The 21,718-nt window shown below is 41.2% G+C and overlaps 1 long non-coding RNA gene across 1 annotated transcript in view; it reads left to right on the top strand.

The window, feature by feature from the left end:
• The window catches only part of LOC309527204, a 177,095-nt gene that overhangs the window by 149,997 nt on the left and 5,380 nt on the right, over positions 1-21,718 (top strand). Inside the window, exons 3-4 of the long non-coding RNA XR_014217133.1 lie at positions 18,215-18,251; positions 20,220-20,367. This is a non-coding gene — a long non-coding RNA (uncharacterized lncRNA). The remainder of the gene's footprint in view (positions 1-18,214; positions 18,252-20,219; positions 20,368-21,718) is intronic.

The raw sequence follows: 21,718 nt of genomic DNA, 5'->3' as shown, positions 1-21,718 counted from the left end.
AAGGGCAAATTATACATTTTTTGTTAGAGAATGAGCAATTCCACATTTGAGTTCTCAAAGAACTCTCTGGTGGATGCCAGCTGGACTCAGCAATTTGTGGGTTTTTATTGTGTCTATTAGGCCTAGAACACCAGTTGACATATTTGACTTCCTTGTTATCCAATGGTCCAATTGCCTCTCTAGCTGGCCTCCTACTAATGTATTTCAGTAGTACAGTTTCAAATCGCATTGGCAGTAAAAATAAATTGAAATATCTGCATCAAATGAAATTGTCGGTAGGGATACATAGATTGCAAAAGCTAGAGTACCATATCATGCTTTTTACATTTAGTACTGTAACTTAATCATTCACAGTGCACAGAAACATTTCACAGAAAGTAGAGGAAAGCAGACTGCTATGACTAGATTAGTGCCTGCCATTATGAGAGCAATTGCCCTTTTCTTCAGTAGACGATTTAGTATTTATATAATGCATATATCAAATATTCCAGAGCTTCACGAATATTATCATAGTCTCGCAGTCCTGAAAGGTAGGACATACTATTAGCATGTTGCAAATGAGCTAAGAATAAGAGAACAGGAGTGTGCCAAAGGCCACCTAGTAAGTAGTTTAATTTCTTGAGGTGAGATTTGAAATGGAGACTTAGCTGCTATATTACATCGGTTCTCCATTGCCACCTCTTAAATCAGCACTATATCTACCTAGTTCAGTTTTCCTAAATGGCTTTACTGATTGAATTTTATCCTTGTTCAATGTAATGAATAAGTCCTATATTTTCTAGGACTTTTAGGATTTGAGGTTTCATTTTGATGCAGCGAAAGGCCTCCATTTTGGGGGAGACGGCTGCACTAGTCCTATGTAACATGCAGACAAAAGAACAACAGCTACACATAAGAGAGGTTTCAGGAAGCTTGGGCTAATCTTGATGTTTGCAGAAGTAAAAAAAAGTTTTGGGGGGAGTTAGGAGGTACCCCCCCATAAACACAGCCCAATAATGATCAAACATGCCCAGTGCCCACATAATGCTGACTGGGGGTGGGGGTGGGGTGGGGAATGAAAACAGCCAGAGGGATAATGGAATGGAGTAACTGGGGGAAAAGAACAGATGATGAGACATACATTTAAAAAAGGATCTAGGGGAAGAGCTTCATTGCCTGGATAGTTCATTTCCTGCTTCACGTTAACCCACTATTTTTTTTAAAAGCCTCCAGAGGTGGAAGGTAATTATTAAAGCATTATCTATCCACATTTCTTCAAACTAGCATAGGTTTCCCTTTCAGACCTTCTACGCAATACAAGAACCCCAAATGGGGTTGTTTAGGGTCCATGTGTGTGGCCTGCTCGCCTCTCTTCCACATGTCCTTGGAAGATGATGATTTCTGAAGTATTTGAGTGTTTCCATGTGAAGTCTCATTACTCATACAGGAACGGATTAAAAATCTGCGGCTTAAATACAACCAAACCATAGCTTGTACTCAAAAGATTTCTAAGGTTTTCGATTTCTTGTAACACAATAACATTCAACGAGCCATTTAATTACAATTTAGACTGATACATTGTTTTATCATGTGCTGTGTAAAATCAGTTGCTGGTATAGTATTAGGATAACAATGCAATATGAACGCCGTGAGCTTCAGAGAGCAACTTTGAGAAGAAATTGTGTTAAACCATTTGCTGGACCCAGATGTCCATAAGTAACTCTCTTTAATCCCTTTAAATTATACAAGGAGATGTTCCCAGATAACACTTTGAAAAGGGGAAACTTGGAGTAGAGAAATAACAAGCAATAGAGGATGTGCTCAAACCATCTACCACATCTCCAAATTACTCTAAATTACTCCTTGCCACTGAGGGAAGGCATGCTTGATGAGGGTAAAATCACTAGGGAAGAATTTGCAGTAGAGATATAGTGGTGAGGAAAGGACTGTGCACACCTTCACTCCTCTGCTGCTTCTGCACTCCAAACCACCCTCTCCTGCAGTAGCTTTTCAGTAAGTCATGATAAATAACTAAATGCATAACTAATTCAAGGTTACGTCTTACAATTTTATGTGTAACATGTAGTCAGCCCATTAGTTTACTTCTAACGATTGGCAGACTATAGCTGAGTCAAACTAAAGCGAGTAGAAACTAGACTGAAATAATAATGTTTCTAAGGTCCCATGGCCTAGAAATAATTAAGAGCTGTGATTGTTTCTGGGGTTCGGCCTTGTATGAACATACAGATTTCCAGCTTTGGGATGAGCACCCATGACACAATGACCTCCTTGAGAAATCCACATTGGTCACCACAGGCAATAGGATTAAACAGGGGTATTGAGGTATTGTTTGTTGTTGTGGGGGGTTGTTACTGCTATTGATATTAATTTTTGTATCTCTATTTTAGATATGATTTATGTGGAAATTGTTCAATTTGGTTGTGTATTTATTACATTTTATTTATTGTTTACAGCTACTTTTGTTATGCTGCAATTACGTATTTTTCATGTTGTAAGCCACCTTGAGCATGGTTTGAACTATGTAAATAAAATGATGCATGTATGTATGTAAATTGCATGGTGGACAAATGAAGCTGAAGACTGCATAGACAAATGAAGCGGGAAATAGCAGTGAGACAAATGGCCTGGGGTGCATCTGTGTTTGCTTGTAACAAATGTGAAAAATCATTGAAAATGGGAGGCACTCTTTCACAGTCACAAAAAAAAAAGAACACAAAACAGATTAAGCAATTTAACTTTTGGCACAGCCCTGGTTTCCAAGACCCTTTGAATCTTCAAGCTGATACATGCAAGCAGACTTCAATATAGGGCAGTTGCTGATCCAGAAAGAAAGGATCTGTGCTGCTTTGCAGAGAATTTGATAGGATTCAAACCATTAAACCACTCGCTCTGTATTCAGGTCCTGTTCAGTGCAAAGAATAACTGATGCAGTTGCCATTTTACTACGATGTCACCCTATTTAATTTCCAGTCAGACTGTCTGGGTAACTACAATGCCTTGAGAATAGCTTAAGACAAGGTAGTTAATTAGAGCATGTCTTCTTTAGGGTAGGGGGAATAAAGAATGTTCATTAATGAGACTAGTTCTTCATCCGCCCAGCTTTAGAGACACTATATTATAGTGAGTTGGACTGAATTAACCATGGTGTGAAAAAGACTTTTTAGCACCGTGAACTCTTGAGCTTCTGGGAAGTCTTAAAGTAGGGTACATTTTATATTGACAAGCAAGCGTGAGCATAATAATAATAAATTTTATTTATATCCCGCCCTCCCCAGCCGAAGCTGGGCTCAGGGCGGCTAACAACGATCAAAATAGTTCAATATTCTAAAACATTCATTATAAAATTAATTAAATCAAATTAAATTTGATAAAATACTAGCAGCCATCCTGGGATATTAAGGTAAAAGAAGAGTCAGTTCAATACAGGTTATTTATTTGTCTATGTAGTGGATCCGCCACTTAATACCACCAATGCTAACTGCCCCCAATTAAATATAGTGCACCCACCTCACGGTATACCAATTACACAAATTTCTACAATTTACCATGGATTATCTAATGGGGGACTTGGGTGAGGGAAAACTTAATGATTTAGAGTCTCAGGCAGGAGTTGATCAAACAAACAAGCAAACAAAGTTTTATTAAACAACAAGAAGTTTGTGAAACAAAGTGGGCCAGGAAATGCACACATTCAGGTAGAAGTTAAGTTATTTACTTTAACTAACTACAAGATGTCCCAGGCTTAAACACAATACTATAGGCACAATTCTTCTTAAACTTCAGTTACTAAAAATCAGGTGTTACACTTCAGGTGGTAAATATTCAGGTTTCCAGAATAGAGGGTAAAATGCTTGACTCACTTTCTGTCACTTCAATATTACAATTAAATACTTTCAACACTCTACCGCTTCCTTCACAGCTTAATTCTTTGGTTCATGCTGTGAGTGAGGAGGGGTGCTTCTCCTCAGTTGCCCACTCCCTTAAGCATCCCACACCTGAGGTATTCTAAATGGTATAACAGACCCAAGAGATCACCCCCCTTGTCACTGGTTTGACAAGAACTCTTTCTTCCTGGCTATACTGAGACCCAGGTAGCCTGTATTCCCACAAGATCCACCTTTCCTGGTTCAGTCACAGCCCTCCCAGGACACTCCTGTCTGCATACCTTTCCCAGACCCTCAACCCGGTCTCCCTATCCAAGCTGCGAGGCTCTGTCCTCTCACTATGGATAGTGTGTATGTTTAACTTAACTCAGAACCAGTTCTCCCTATCTCACTCTCTATCTCCCAACCTGAAACCTGCCTAACATCTCAGATCAAATCATATCATATCCCTCTTCTCAAATCCAGCCCTATCTAACTCTCTCCCTCAGAAATTGCTCCTTTTATTCTCCCCCGCCCAAGTGCTGTGCCTCCCCTCTCTGTGGCTAGCTGACTCTGTAGCCAATCAGAGAGAGGCTACAGCACTCTGGTGGAGTTTCAGAGGAACTGCATCACCAGACTCTAGTCTGCCTCCACTGTCCATCACAGTCTAACAACAGATCTCTGGGCAAGGGCCAATGAAAAGTTTAAAACAAATTTTAAAATGTATACATCACAAATGCACAGCATTTTCTTACACGACATTTTCATTTTCACAGTTGCAATTCACCTTGGATGCACCCTTCAAGCACATTATCCAGCAGATTCTGCTTAGGACATACATTTCTATGTTACACAGCTTTATTTCAGCATTCTAGGGCCTTTGGGGGCTCCCTGCTATCTTGCCCCTTCCTGTCTTGGTAACCAGCAATGACACATGATGTTGGGAAACCAGCTCAGCCATGCTACCCTGCCTGCCCCACCAATTGCTGCTGCCCTCTCCCTCTTGTGAACCGGCAGCAATACACAGTGTCAGGACGCCAGGTAAACAGGGTTGCCCTACCATCCACTATTGTGCCTGCTAACTTGAAAGGAAGTCCCAGTGGAATTAATCTACAGTGGTGCCCCGCAAGATGAATGCCTCGCAAGACGGAAAACCCGCTAGACAAAAGGGTTTTCCGTTTTTGAGCTGCTTCGCAAGATGATTTTCCCTATGGGCTTGCTTCGCAAGATGAAAACGTCTTGCAAGTGTTCCGATTTTTTTCGCTCCCCCCTTTTTCTAAGCCACTAAGCCGCTAATAGCCTTTTAGCCGCTAATCCGCTAAGCCTTTAATAGCCGCTAAGCCTTTAATAGCCGCTAAACCGCTAATAGCGCTAATCCGCTAAGCCGCTAATAGGGTTGCTTCGCAAGACAAAAAAACCACTAGACAAAGAGACTCGCGGAACGGATTAATTTCGTCTTGCGAGGCACCACTGTATAATGAACTTAAAAAGATATTCAAGTACACTTTTCCCAAAAGACCAGAGGCATTTCTGCTAGGTCTAGTGGGAAGAGAGATCAAAATAAAAGATCATAATTTGTTTATGTATGCCACAGCCACCAAGAGAACTCTACTGGCCCAAAAATGGAAAACACAAGGTTTACCAACCATCCAGGAGTGGCAGGTGAAGATGCCAGATTTTGCGGAACTTGCCAAATTGACAGAGAGGATCGGGACCAAGAGGACCAGAGATACAATAACAACTGGAGTAAATTTATTGAATATTTAAAGGAGAACCACAAAAGTTTAAAGACACTAGCAGGACTGGAATAATACCTTCAATGTAAAATAGTAAAGTTATGATAATAATATACACAATAAGTATGTTATGGGAGGAAGGGAAGTCAAGACTTGGCAGAGTCAAAAGGATTATATTGTGATAATAAAGATTGTTGGAAAAGGGATTATATGAAGAAAACAATAAAAATCTATATGAAAAAAAGAAAAAGAAATGAAGTCCCAGTGAGATTAAGAGGGCTTATTTCTACTAGGAATGCATGCTAGGCCTCATCTTTATTGTGGTTTTAATATTTTGTTGGGAGCTGCCCAGAGTAGCTAGGGCAACCAAGTCAGATGGGTGGCATATTATTATTATTATTATTATTATTATTGTTATTATTATTATTTAGTGCTTTTTCTGGGGGGGCGCATGGGTACGCCCTGGCCGATATGACAGAATATGTGATGATCCACGGCTATCTCAACCTTATACAGCTGAAGCCCAGAACTACCTGAATTAGCTTGATTCAGTTCAGGTGCACAGGCCTAGTCAGCATTTTGGGTGGAATTCATCATCACATTATTAAACAAAACAAACCCCACATCACATTATTGCAAACATTTCATCTGCACGAGCATATCAGCTCGTCCATCAGAATGATCCCCTCTGCTGTTCTGGGGTGTTTTCCTGACCTTTCAAGCCAATTTCGTGAGCATGGGGCGGGGGGAACACTTTGCACAAGCAGAAGGGGTTCATTAGCTGACTCTTGCCCTTTAAAATTTTTATATGACTCTTTAAATCTTCTATAATTTCCTGAAGTTCAAATATTGTCTTGATTATATGCCTTTAATAAAGTATTTGCAAGCAAGCAAGCAGTTTAATACCAAAGCAATGATGAATTCAGGCAGAGGGCCTTCTCGGTAGTGGCGCCTGCCCCGTGGAATGCCCTCCCAGCAGATATCAAGGCAATAAGCAACAATCTTTTAAAAGACATCTGAAGGCGGCCCTGTTTAGGGAAGTTTTTAATGTTTCATGCTGTATTGTGTTTTTAATATTTGGTTGGAAGTGACCAAGAGTGGCTGGGGAAACCACGACGACGATGATGATGATAGGAGCAGCAGTTATTTTGTTAAAACAGTGGGGAGAACGAAAAATGGAGAAGAGTTTCATAGCTCTGGAATGATCATTTGGAGACCCTAAAAGGGTGAAAGAAAGGAGTAAGAGGAGAGGTTACACTTGGCTATACTGTATATAGCATAGCTAACTTGCTTGAAGATTAGAGAGAAGAAGAGACTAGTAGGGGAAAATAGGAGCACAAATATTTCCCCTCCCAAGCAGAGGGGAAAACGTTTTGTCCTTGGCAGCAGATCATCAGAGTTGCTTAAGATGTCTTTGGTGAATCTGTGCACATGCATCTTTTGGGTGGGGGTTCCTAACAATGAAACCTAATGGGTGCTGATGCTTGACTAAGTACCTCTGATACATTTATCAGGAGGTTTCCTAGTATTTCAGACATGGAGTCCTCTGTTAGGGCTTTGAGGTGGCAAAATTAGTGAACATGCCTTGGGTGCATTGATTAGGTTAGAGACTCAGCGAGAAAGAAGATGTTTGCCTTTCCCAGAGTTCTCACACCTCTTTGCATTCCTGTTGAGAGATACTCCCAATGAATGTGCTAAAAAACTATACACACTTGGAATAAAACTGGGCCATGATAGACTGAGTACAATTTGATAATGAACCACTCGAAAATGTGATTGTTTTCCAAACAAATCCCTCCTGATTTCCCTTAACAAAATACCTCATAACATAGTGGTATCTAGGCACGGTAGTGGCTGTGCCTTGAAAATGAAGAGAGAAGTCCTTAGTCATTAACATTCTTTTGATTCCATGACCTACGTGTTGCACCTCTTTCCTTGAAGAGGAACATTTGAGATGTTCCCAAGAGTGAAAGATTAGATTTCTGCCATGACAGTGAATTATGAACCTAATGTATGAACAGCAGTAAGTATTTGGGCCTCCTACTGGTCTAGAAGGAAGATTATTTTATCTTGTTTCCTGCTGAGCCTGCCATTTGTTTCCCAGAGAACTTGAGGAATATTGCCGATAATGTGCAAGCTGAGAGTGCAAATGGGAGAGTGGAAAAGGTTAAGAGGAGAGTTTAATTTTTTTAATAATAAATAAAAAAGAGAATTTCCTCACAAGCAGATATTTCAAAATATATTGCCTAGTTTCGTGTCATTAGCAAGAGTATGTGGAATCTTATTAAACTTTGTTTCAGATTATTGTTCTAGTGAAGCGAGTGCTTTGGGTTAATGAGTCTGTTCAGCATTCTGTTTGTTTATAAACAATGCAACAAGAAAGACACACAGAGAGAGACAGTGCTTTTTGTGGGGGTACTCAAGAGCACACAGTACTGGCACCTCTCTCTCTCTCTCTCTCTCTCTCTCTGTGTGTGTGTGTGTGTGTGGGTTATGAGCTGCATTTTATCTATATTACTGTGATTCTACTGTTTTATTCTTTTAACATGTACACTGCCTTGAGAGAGATTGTGATAGGCAGTATAGAAATACTTGTGTAAATAAATAAGAGAAATACATGACCTACTGCCATGGGATAACTCCCTTGTAGATTTAGATATGAGATTTGTAAATTGTTTGCCACATTCAATACATTAGTCTCTGCTTCAGGTTCAAAATCCCATCCCTGCCGACTGCACGCCTCTTTTGAAGGGATTCATGAAAATTGTAAAATGCACTGCAGTGAGAGAGGTGGCTTGAAGACTGAGGTATCACTGTGAAATATAGGGTCAAAGGAATAAACTACACAATATAGCTGATGATCCATAATCAGAACTCCCCCCTCTGAGTTGTTTTTTTTAAGTTTAAAAAGAGCTTGGAGAGGGCAGGACTACCTTTTTAATTCCTCAATTTCTCCAGTCTTGAGTTCTGAACAGTTTTGAAACCAGTGTTGTAGTGCACATTTCTTCTCACTGACACATTTTTTCAAGTAATTGTCCTTAATAATGCACTTTTAATGTTATTTTAATGTTATTTTCATCAATACATTTATCCTGGGACAATATATAAATTCTAATGATGATGGTGGTGGTGATAATTCAGTGTTGTGTACACTTTCCACTAAATATATACAAATAACGGTACACATTATTTGACTGGAGAACTGCGTTACAAAATTCACGGAAGTGCAAATTTCAAAGGCTAGGTAGCTTTGCGTTAAACTGTAAACTGAATCAATTTTACCCCCTTCTTTCCATCAGGTCAGTGCTTCCAACACTGGGAGAGAGATTATTTATTAATCCTTCAAAGGATTCTGAGGGACAGAATCCAAAACAATACGTCCTCTAGATGGTTCACCAAAAGATCATAAAGCATTTAAGGAGAAAGTGGTATGTCAACAGAAAGGTGCTTAAAACAAAGCAAACACTAAAAGAGCTTTGCCCTTTGAGTTTGCATTAGCTGCTTCTCTCAGCTACAATTTCTTAGGTTTCCTTTTTAGGATGATGGCATTGACTATCTGAAATTATTCTGGAACCCATCAAGGGGCTTTGTACACCAGCTTTAGAACGTCACAACAACCCTCTTTGTGAATGAGAGCATTGCATTTCTATTTCTTTTTAACTGTTACCTTCCAAGCAAACTGCCAGAGCTTGGAAAATGATAGTAAGCTGGGGAACATCCTTTGGGTGCTTCCAGATGGCACTTTCCCCAGTTGACTGCTGATTGAATCTGCAATGGCCCTGGGGATGTGTGAGTGTTTTGAGGTGGGAGGAGAGGTATCATCATTGGTTCCAGGCGAAGCCAAAGAAAGCAAGCTAAACTTGGAGTTTGATGTGATGCCTCATTGGATCTTGCAGCTGCTGCATTCGCTGGGGACAAGTAGTGCTGGTCTGGTGTAGGTGCGGACAAATCTGTCAAATTATTATTCTGATTTTTCCAATCTTAAATTCAGTTTAAGAGAGAGGACCGGGAAGATCCAGTGGTTTCAGTGGGTCTGCTCTGGGTATGCATGGGCATGTGGCAGAGGAAGGGGAGAGAAAGTATGATTATGTTTTCATTTTAAGTTTGAACCTATCTAACTCACACTTTCCAAAGCAATATGTGAATCAAAGCACAGCCCTGCTTCAAAATTCACACTTCTTCACATTTTGCAGTGCCGTTCTCCAGCTAAACAATGTGCACAAATGCGCCTATGCTACAGTAAGATATGCATAAATTGTATGTCATTAGTGGAAATAACGTACACAAATGGTTACATTGGGGGAAATTGCTGTGGGAAAACATGTACATTAGGGAAAAATCACAGTAAAATGTGAACTGAATTTAAAATAAAAAAAATCATTCCAGTAGCACCTTAAAGACCAGTATCTGAAGAAGTGTGCATGCACACGAAAGCTCATACCAAGAACTAACTTAGTTGGTCTTTAAGGTGCTACTGGAAGGAATTTTTTTATTTTGACTATGGCAGACCAACACGGCTACCTATCTGTAACTGAATTTAAGACTGGGAAAATGAGAAATGGGAAGAAACTGAAATCGACATACAGTGGTACCTCATGTTAAGTACTTAATTCATTCCGGAGGTCTGTTCTTAACCTGAAACTGTTCTTAACCTGAAGCACCACTTTAGCTAATGGGGCCTCCTGCTGCCGCCACACTGCCAGAGCACGATTTCTGTTCTCATCCTGAAGCAAAGTTCTTAACCCGAGGTAATATTTCTGGGTTAGCGGAGTCTGTAACCTGAAGCGTATGTAACCTGAAGCATATGTAACCCGAGGTACCACTGTATTTGCCCATCCCTAAGTGTGAATTAGTTGGACATCACCCATTATTTATAAATTGCTGTCTATACATATGCATCAGCTTATGTAGACTATATGCAGAGCTGTGTCCTCTTTTTCTGTGTGATGCATCCCCCCCCCTCTTTTGACAATGTGTCAGATGTCTACATCAAAATTATACACCTTAACATTTTTTTCCTGCAAAGGTGTGACTGTAATTTCTTTTGTCTTTTTAATATAAAAACCCCTCTCGTTCTCTGAACAAGAAGCAGACCAGTGAAGAAAACGTCATCCCAATTATGAAGGCTGCATCAGCCTTCTCAAGGCAAAAAAGCAAATGAAAGCTGCAGGACAACACAGTCAGAATACAAAATGTAACACTACATATTTTTAAATCATCTTTTACTGATGGACGATTATTTCTTGTAAGCAAGCAGAACACTCCCTGCAGCATAATGTGCACAGCCAACTGAAAGAGAAAAAGCTGGCAGGGAAATGCATCACTTTTTACTAAAATTATCTCATGCTCTTTCTCTGTTTTTTGCCAGTTTCTTCTAAGTGATTCATGAAGTAAAGTTGGGGGTTCATAAATCTAGGATAAAGAAGAAGTCAATAAATGACAGATTTGTTGTGAAGTGCTTGGTCAGCTAACACAAAGTACCATCGGTGTCCAATTTGCCTTTGAGATCAGCTTGGTACAATGTTGTCGTTTGGTTTCCTTCAGACAGTTTTTTAACACTCTGCGTATTTAATTGAACCACATGGCTGCAGGTAGGAATTCAATGTGTGCGTTGTATTGACATGAAAAGTGAACGCGTTCTTAACTTTATCGCGTGATAAATGCTTCTTAATGCTAAGGTACTCACTATTTAATGAGGCAAGTTCTGCTACCCATCATGCAATCTAAGGACAACCAATTTAAGCCTTAAAAAATGGACGGGAAGAGTGTGAGATTGATTGGGCTCCAAATGTAGGTTCTGTTTTCAAAATGCAGATAGGTAGTCGTGTTGGTCTGCCATAGTCAAAATAAAAAAATTCCTTCCAGTAGCACCTTAAAGACCAACTAAGTTAGTTCTTGGTATGAGCTTTCGTGTGCATGCACACTTCTTCAGATACACACTGAAGAAGTGTATCTGAAGAAGTGTGCATGCACACGAAAGCTCATACCAAGAACTAACTTAGTTGGTCTTTAAGGTGCTACTGGAAGGAATTTTTTTGTTTTCGAAATGTTAGACTTCCAGAGAACTCAGTCCTTTATCACAGCATATGAAGGATCAACCCAAAAGCCCATCATGCCCAGTATCCCCTTCTCACAGTGACGGAAAGCTCACAAAGAGAACCTGAGCACAAGAGGGCTCCCCAAACTGTTTCAAACAGTTAATGAAGATGAGATTGAAATAGATACTGCCAGAATTGTATGTTTTTCTTCCCCATCCCAGCTTCATAGGATTCAGTTTGAAAATGAAGCCATGAGCAGGGTAAAGGTTAAGTATCCCGCACCACTCCTCTGATTCAAATTCCCTCTTCCTAAAACTACATTTCTTTTCTTTTTTCCACACCATGGGTGCTCTGTTACATTCATTCATTTATTTATTATTACATACATACCCCCCAAGGGTTCTCCACCTCCCCGTTTTATTCTCACAACAATCCTGTTGGCAGGTTAGGTTAGGAGAGAGTGTCTGATCCAAGGTCAGCCCCTGAGCTTCATAGCTGAGTGGGGATTTGAACTCTGTTCTCCCCAGTCCTAGTCCAACATTCTAATCACTATACTGCACTGACTCCCAATGAGTATTCATGGGATTTGCAGCCATCCCCTAAGGCCCCTTGCATACATTTGTACTTCCCCATTCACCGTTAGGATGAACTTGTTTTCACTCTCATAGCAAAAAGATAGCACATGGCAGAGTCAGCTTTCATCAAAAGGATTCACAAATAATAATTATTTCTACCCCGCCCATCTGGTTGGGTTTCCCCATCCACTCTTGGCACCTTCCAACAAAAGATTAAAAATACATTAAAACATCAGTCATTAAAAACTTCCCTAAACAGGGCTGTCTTCAGATGTCTTCTAAATGTCAGATAGTTGTTTATTTCTTTGACATCTGATGGGAGGGCATTCCACAGGGCGGGTGCCACTACCGAAAAGGCCCTCCGCAAGGTTCCCTGTAACTTCACTTCTCACAGTGAGGGAACCGCCAGAAGGCCCTCGGAGCTGGACCTCAGTGTCCAGGTTGAACGATGGGAGTGGAGACGTTCCTTCAGGTATACTGGGCCGAGGCCGCTTAGGGCTTTAAAGGTCAGCACCAACACTTTGAATTGTGCTCGGAAACATACTGGGAGCCAATGTAGGTCTTTGAAGACTGGTGTTATGTGGTCTCGGTAGCCTCTCCCAGTCATCAGTTTAGCTGCCGCATTCTGGATTAGTGGTAGTTTCCAGGTCACCTTCAAAGGTAGCTCCATGTAGAACACGTTGCAGTAGTCCAAGTGAGAGATAACTAGAGCATGCACCACTCTGGCGAGACAGTCCATGGGCAGGTAGGGTCTCAGCCTGCGTACCAGATAGAGCTGATAAACAGCTGCCCTGGACACAGAATTGACCTGTGCCTCCATGGACAGCTGTGAGTCCAGAATAACTCCCAGGCTGCACACCTGGTCCTTCAGGGGCACAGTTACCCCATTCAGGACCAGGGAGTCCCCCACACCAGCCCACCCCCTGTCCCCCAAAACAGTACTTCTGTCTTGTCAGGATTCCACCTCAATCCATTAGCTGCCAACCATCTTCCAACTGCCAAAAGGCACTCACACAGGACCTTCACCGATTTCACTGGTTCTGATTCTGGATTAACATTCTATGTTGTTCCCTTTTTCTATTTACATTTTATGATATCTTTTACTTTTCTTAAGGGTGATTTTAATTTTATATAGAAAAAATGGATACACTGACATGAAATATAAAACCTTCAGTTAAAACAACGCATAGCCAGAGAAATAGACAAATGTGGCCATGCTCTCTCAGATACATATTGGGGATTACACTTTTCAAGGCTGATGAAATATCTACAATGTAGTTGCTCAAATGAATAATATGCTGAACAAAAGAAATACGAGAGAGACAAAAGCTTTGCTCTCTCCTGTTTCTACAGGACATGAGAAAACCTGTTGCTTAGGCAACAGAGAAATTGCCATAAAATGTTGTGAAACTGAAATGGACTAATTAGGCTATAAAGCGATCCATTACTTGAGATTCCTATGTGGGTTTCAAATGCTATTTGACTATCATATTAAGAGAGGTCTTTTGTGAAGGGTGTATGGGCCAGCATGGCTCAGTTAATTGTCTGAGACACTGTTTTGACACGCTTGCTGCTAAGAGTTTATAAAGTGTTTATACCTAACGGTTGTGTTGAATCAGTTTAATTAACAATGAAATGCTACTTCTAAGACAAGTGTTTAGAAAGTGGAGTTCTCAGGGCATAAGCCAGATGCTGCGTGCAAGCAAATAAACTTGATGTTATGCATTTGGGCTTTCCGATAAGGCGAGAACAACCAAATACAGGCCTTGTGTGACTGCAGATTAGCATGGAAGAGTGTGACTTTCCATCTTATGATCAGGGATCTGAGATTGCTATGGGAATATGGCTAATTTTCTTCATACAAGATACCTTGCTAAAAGCTTTTTTTAGCATGCAAATTTTATCTGCACTCCTTACCAATTGCTTGCAATAGTGGTTTTTTAAACACACACACACACACACACACACACACACACACACACACACACTTCCAAAGAAGCACTTTAATTTTTGTAAAAGCTACCAGTTTGATGGCTATAAAAAGCAGTGGACTTTATTTAGGCTGAACTCATCACTGGAGCGATGCCAGCTATAGGAGCACACAACAGAATATTGAGGCCACTGTACACAATATTCTAGTACAAGACAACCATTCACATGCAGCTGGATAGCTCAGTTGCTTAGAGCATGGTGCTGATAACGCCTGGGTTGCAGATTTGATCCCCATATGGGAGAGCTGCACATTCCTGCACTGAAGGGAGTTGGAGGATCGAGATGATCCTCGGGGTCCTTTCCAACTCTACAGTTCTATAATTCTATGACCTGCAGCTCAAAACAAGTGTGAACTGTAATAAAATGTTGCAGTATTCCTGATCAGTATCCATCCAATCATGTATTCTATCACACTACTCTGTTCCATTCCATTCCCCCTTCATCTCAGTTTTCCATTACCCCACCAACCAATAGAAACTCTGTTCTCTCTGCATTCTGTGGCTACAGGGCACCCCCTGTTCTCATTGTGGTACCTCGGGTTAAGAACTTAATTCGTTCTGGACGCCTGTTCTTAACCTGAAACTGTTCTTAACCTGAAGCACCACTTTAGCTAATGGGGCCTCCTGCTGCCGCTACTGTGTGATTTCTGTTCTAATCCTGAAGCAAAGTTCTTAACCTGAGGTAATATTTCTGGGTTAGCGGAGTCTGTAACCTGAAGCGTATGTAACCTGAAGCGTATGTAACCCGAGGTACCACTGTATTCTGAGACTCATTCATCAAGTTTTATTCTACCTGTTTCGCATGTCTTGGGCTCCCCCTGAGCATGCTGTTGTGCATTTCCTTCTCAGCAGCTCCTCTTCGGCTATAAAGCCAATGTAGATTGGCACTTGAATTGATAATTGGTATTTTCAAGGGGGAGCCCTCCTGCCGGATATTCCATTCCATATGGCCATCACCGTATATTGGGATAGTGGGTGCCATAGTTTGCTATGTAAATAAATGATACATCCTTCCTTTCTGTTCTCTTTCCCAACCCATCTATAGAAGCTTGGTACACTAGTCAAAAAGAATATATCCTCAGCAAAACATTTGTACATACTTTGTGTTATTGAATCGTATCTGGCATAGAGTTTTGGCAATGCCTAATGGGACATGGGTGGCGCTGTGGGTTAAACTACAGAACCTAGGACTTGCCGATCGGAAGGTCGGCGGTTCGAATCCCCGTGACGGGGTGAGCTCCCATTGCCCGGTCCCTGCTCCTGCCAACCTAGCAGTTCGAAAGCACATCAAAGTGCAAGTAGATAAATAGGCACCGCTCTGGCGGGATAGTAAATGGCGTTTCCGTGTGCTGCTCTGGTTCGCCAGAAGCGGCTTAGTCATGCTGGCCACATGACCTGGAAGCTGTACGCCGGCTCCCTCGGCCAATAAAGCGAGATGAGCGCCGCAACCCCAGAGTCGGTTACAACTGGACCTAATGGTCAGGGGTCCCTTTACCTTTACCTTTAATGGTCCAGTCTATTATTTTTCTTGTAGTAAAGGTACCCCTGCCAGTACGGGCCAGTCGTGTCCAACTCTGGGGTTGTGCACCCATCTCACTTAAGAGGCTGGGGGCCAGCGCTGTCCGGAGACACTTCCAGGTCACGTGGCCAGCGTGACGAAGCTGCTCTGGTGAGTCAGCACCAGCGCAGCACACGGAAACACCATTTACCTTCCCGCTATAAAGTGGTACCTATTTATCTACTTGCATTTAGGGGTGCTTTCGAACTGCTAGGTGGGCAGGAGCTGGGACCGAAAGACGGGAGCTCACCCTGCCACGGGGATTCGAACCGCCGACCATGTGATTGGCAAGTCCTAGGCACTGAGGTTTTACCCACAGCGCCACCCGCGTCCCTTTTCTTGTAGTAGGCAGTTTTTATTAGGACTGGTAACTTTGTGTGCCAAACCTCACAACAAAGTATCTGTGTATTCTTAAGCTGAAAATTGTCATAGACAATCCGCCAATGAACAGGATTTTCCAGCTTTCTCCAATGTTCTCAGGACCTGTGCTCATAATGTAATTTGGCCTTTTAAGTTTTGTTATTTCTGCATATGATAAATTCCTCTCTGCTTTAAAAATTGATTCCGCTCATGAATAGCACCTATCAGGGTGGTTTATATAAGGAAGCCTCAAGTGTGTGAAATGCATGGAAATCTTATTCATAATGAGTGGGTTTGTTTTGTTTTGGCATTCATGCACTAGTCCTTCAGTGTGAATTGTTTTCTTTTTTCCCTGATAGAGGGAATATTTCCAAAAATAACGCTGCCGTAGGATTGTTTTGCTAGTTGATGTGTGCTGTGTTTTATTTATTTATTTTGAACCACCTTTCTAAATCATTATTTTGCTCAAGGTTGCAAATGAAAGAAACTCAAAAGCCAATTGCTAAAATACACTCAAAATCAACTGTTAATTAAAATAACAGAAGATTAAAAAGAAAGAATTTTTAAAAAAATAATCACGTTCCAAACCAATGCCTAGGAATATGGGGTATTTAAAATGCAACCAAACCAACAATTCATGTTTTGCTAGATAGGCACATGATAGGAGCCGAAGATCACAAAGTTTTCCTCTAAACTTGCTAGAGAGAACTCTGTGAAAGACACTCCCACTATGCCCTGATGGGGGCTGGGAGTGGGCATAGCTATATATTCTCCAATTTGCCTGGGCACACCCTCTCCCGTTCTTTCCATCTCTTTCCACTCTGCCAACAATGTAACATCTGCATGTCTGACCACCATTTTAAGCTAAACTTACTAATGTTTTTGTAACATAATTACCATTTTAAGCCTGCCTGAACAAAGCTGCTATTTTTGTTATTCTTCAACAAGTTTACTGAGTGAGTAAAATGTTATTTTTACGTTTTACAAGACTATTTTGTGTGTGATTGTTACCGGTATTTTAAGAGTGGGGGGAGATACCGGGGAAATCCAGTCTGCCTTAAAGCATCCTGAATTACTTAAAACTAAAAGGCTAAAAGCAGTCTTTGTTTGTGAATTTCTCCCCCATCCATAGTGTCTAGTATTTCTGTTTTATTCAAGGTAGCTTGTTAATTTTAAGCCATATTAGAGGGGGGGGGAATCAAACAAAATGAAAAGAGGCGATCATGGCGGATAAAACACAGTCCTCAGATGGAGTTTTGCCTTTCTGGCAAGACAATAAACGAAACTTTTTCAGTGGTCAGAAGAAGATGAGCAGAGAGGACTTTGCCCCATTCTGTTTCCTCATAGAAAATATTGATAGACATTCTATGGCAGCATAATTCTGAATGTCATGTTTATATTCAGAAGTATTAAATATTGTTTGTGCTATATTGGCTGAAGCTGCAGCTTAATCCTGGCAAATGGGGAAGAAGTGTTCTGCTCTGTTCCACTCTTCTAACCTTACTGATGGATAGTAACTCCTTTCTTCCATTCTTCTATTCATCTAGTAACATAACATGAGGAAAACCTCATATATTTCTTATATCATATTGATTACATGCTTAATGAAAAGAATGTAGGGTTTGTTTAATATATTTTTTAAAAATTCTAATACCCATGTTAATTATCATGTTGCACATTTTCTAGGCAACCATTGCAATAATTCTGAAACACATGTTATAAGAAAAGCCATGAATTAACATATTATTTTACTTGTTCAAATCAACAAGATGCAACAAGTTATCATTCCCAGTGACTAGTTAGGGTAATCCAAAAGAAAGTGGTTGTACAGGATGTGGTCAGGATAATGAGAATGTATATCTGTGGTTGAGGCTCTCCAGCTTTCTGTCAGCATTGCTTAAGATGAACGTGTGAGCCATTTGATTTCTTCAAAAAATAGAAACTGAAGGAGAACCAATTTATATTCTTTTCTGTCATGCAAAAGAAAACAAATTGGAAAGCTTTATAGAAATCCAGTTTTTGCTGGGAAGGTTTGACAGTTAATAGTAACAGATGTGTATAATGAATTTCTTGCCATTTTTGTGCCAACACAGGGAAGTCCACAGGCCGCCCAACCACCAGACTCACTAGGTAGTAAAATATTTGTATGTGGTTCACATCTTGCTTTTAGATATGAATTTAGTAACACCCATACTGTACCACACTGATGGTATGTATAGTTCACTTCTTTGTACCCAGATTTAGGTAGGTAGCTGTGCTGGTCTGACACAGTCAATATATATATATTAAATAAAATAATTGTCCAGTAGCACCTTAGAGACCAACTAGGTTTGTTCTTGGTATAAGCTTTGTACCCAAAAAGAGATGTAAATAACCCCCCCCCCAGTATAGATTTGATCAAGAAAACCAATTTATGACCCAGAAAGAGACAGACACTTCTCCCATCTAGGATATAGCTGGCTGCCCCAGATGAGGAAGCTGGGCTTCTACCTTCAGATTGGTATCTAAAATTTCAGTTGCACCCAATGCAATGCCAAAATCAGGTGCCCCCACCTCTTCCTTCAATGTCATAGTTGTGGCGCTTGCTGCTGCACCCCTGAAGCTTTGTGCTACCAAACCAGATGTGTTCCCCCAGATCTGCCTTTGTCAACCTCCCATCTCCCCAGGTTGAGCACCAGCAAACCACTGGGGTAGAGGTAGCAGAGTCAGAAGGGCAGGGCAGAACCTGGTCATCTAAAACCTGGTGGTGCTCCTATCACTGGGAAGAAACACATCATCCCCACCGCTGTGGGTGTTTGCACACTCAATAGGCTCACGAGTAATCTCAACCTGCCCCATCCTTAAAAGATTGGCACATGGGGGTTTCAACCCATTGATAATTCCACTGCTTCCCTGAAGTTCTAAACTCCTTGCCCTGATCATGGACTTCTTAAACTTGGACATCTTCTTCTAGTCTGTCTAGCTTTGCCTTACCTGTCACCTAGCCTGAGAGTAGCTGCTGCTGTGACTCACTACCCTTTTATTTTTTATTTTTTTGCGGAGGGGGAGGAAGTGGCATTTGAAGGGCTCTCTACAGTTAAATGCTATAAGTTCCTCAACCTGAACTTCCTGTCGGGATTCAAGCCTGCCTTCAGTAGAAACTGTCCACTCTCCAGGCACCCGGCTTAAATCACCAGTTGACCTCCCTGTCTGCATTCCCAGCAAGACCCAGGCAAGGTTGCGATCGGCTATCCTCCTCATGCACAAGGAGAACACACCACTCTTCCCTGCCCCCAGGGGCAGGGGAAAGAGATAGACAGAAACGTATTTACATGCCTTTATTTCTGTCTTTGCAGCGTTACAGAGAAACACGTCTGCTCTCTTCAAACTTCAACAGCAGAGAGACAAACTCCTCCCATACTTCCTGTACAGCTCATATTACACTGTGAGCTAATTCCGGTGCTTTGCACTGTGAAAAGACTGCCCCTTTGTTTCCCACGGAACAATATCCAACATTCCCATTATGTATTGCTTCCAAGCTAGCAGCAGCTCGTGGTTGCATTGCTTCTTTTCCGTAACACTTCCCTCCTCCTCTACTTTACTAGATATACCTTTCACCCTTCAGGAGGACAAGACAGACAAAGACTGAGGGCTTGTTCAGACTTCTGCTTGACATGCAACTTTCCCCTGTGGAAACCCAATCTTTACCACTGAATCGGAGCAAACGTCATTGGGGTTTTCCGTGGACTGGTGCTTGCTCCGATTCTGCACCACTTTGAGGGAAAAGTGGTGGGGCAAACAGAAAACCGCTCAGACCCATGCATTCTAGGCATGGGAGTAGCAGAAGTGTGTCCGAACCCTTAGAATGGATTGAGATGGTACTGAAGCTGTATCCCAGCATAAATAGAAGATTGGAAGCTGCCATATTGATCTATCTAGATCAGCATAGTTTAGACTGGCAACAACTCTCCAAAGTTTCAAACACAAGCCTTTTCCAGCCCTAACTGGGAATGCCAGGGGTTGAGTTTGGGACTACTTCCATTAAACTCATGTTCTCTACCACTGAGCTATCGCTCTTCCGCTTTTGTTTTTCTTGACAACAATTCTCTTTTTAAATAGACATGCAAAGACTACAACTTCCACAGCTGCTCAGCCAACATTATACTCTGGTGAATGCATGGGCACAAAAGAGTATCTGAGAAGATTTAAAAGAAGAGCTTAACATTTGGCTTACATTTGCTGACAGTCTCTGACAATGGCTTACATGGTAAGGTACATCTTTATCAGTTGATTATATTTTACAACATGATAGGAAATGTTCACAAACCTCATCAAATGCTCACAACCTGTGCTCTCTTATCTACATTAATACACTTCCATACCACTGGAATGTGCCAGGACAGCTCTTTTAGGGGACCTGGGTTATGCCTATGTACTAGATAATTGATTATTGCTTCTTTGAGCTAGATAAATTATGGAAGTGGAAGGAGATAGGAATTGTAAGTAGCTGGTATTCCCCATGCGATGAGACGGGTACATAGAGTGCAATTTAAAAAGCTTTTAAGTGATGCCTTTATCTGTATTGGCATTGCTGTTTACGGTCCCCAAAGGTGTCTATATAACTTCCCTTCTGATCTAGCCATATTTCTCCACAGCATTATTTAAATCCTTGCAAAGTGCAGTCTCACTCTGTAATGTAGAAATCTGCCAAGAACAGACAGAGAAATGATTTTTGAAAGTTTCTTAAATGACGCAGTTTTGAAATCGGGAGAAAACTCACTGTCATCTAAGGGCAGACATAGTTGCATCAGCACATATCACCATCCTAATGTTATGCGGATGCCTGCAACTTCACATTGCGTAGGGTTGCCATATTTCAAAAAGTAAAAACCAGGACACCCCAAAAGTTGAAGTTTTTTTAGGAAGATTCCAAAAATTGTTGAGTTTATTTTTTTAGGAAATCCCCCCATTTTTTTTAGACAAACTGGAAAGTTGTTGAGCTTTATTTTTACAAAAAGGCCCCCAAAATGCAATTTTTCAATTGACTTGCCTAAGATCCAGGACAAAGTGCCACATTTCAGAAATTTCCCCAGGACGTCAATTCTGCCTTTGAAATCCTGGTAATGACGTATGGCAGCCCTAACATTGCTTCTTCCTATGTTTATGTGGTCTTTAGCAAGTCATTAGCCAAGAACATAGCAATTGCCATACTGGATCAAATGAAAGATCCATGTGGCCTCCTCATCAGATTCTAAAAGTGGGCAGCCAAATTGTATGTCCACAGAGAAGCAAATAAGCAGACCATTCTTATACAATCCATCTATGAATCCAGAAGGTCATTCCTAGCTGTTTTGGGAATTATTCATTGATCATCTAGAGTCACCTGTGTGCTACTGTGATGTGATCATGTGCAACTAAGTGCTGAACAGTGCTCTCCCTGCAGAGCACACTGCACCCAACACAACTATTTTATATGTCATTTGTTTTCAGCTGGTGGGTTAAGACCAGGCATAGGCAACCTTCGGCTCTCCAGATATTTTGGATTACAATTCCCATCATCCCTGAGCACTGGTCCAGTTAGCTAGGGATCATGGGAGTTGTAGGCCAAAACATCTGGA

The sequence above is a fragment of the Podarcis vaucheri genome (assembly GCF_965113315.1).
Source record: "Podarcis vaucheri genome assembly, chromosome: 1".
Taxonomy (NCBI): Eukaryota; Metazoa; Chordata; class Lepidosauria; order Squamata; family Lacertidae; genus Podarcis; species Podarcis vaucheri.
Note: the sequence above shows the minus strand (reverse complement) of the source record. Positions and strands in the feature narration are given on the sequence as shown.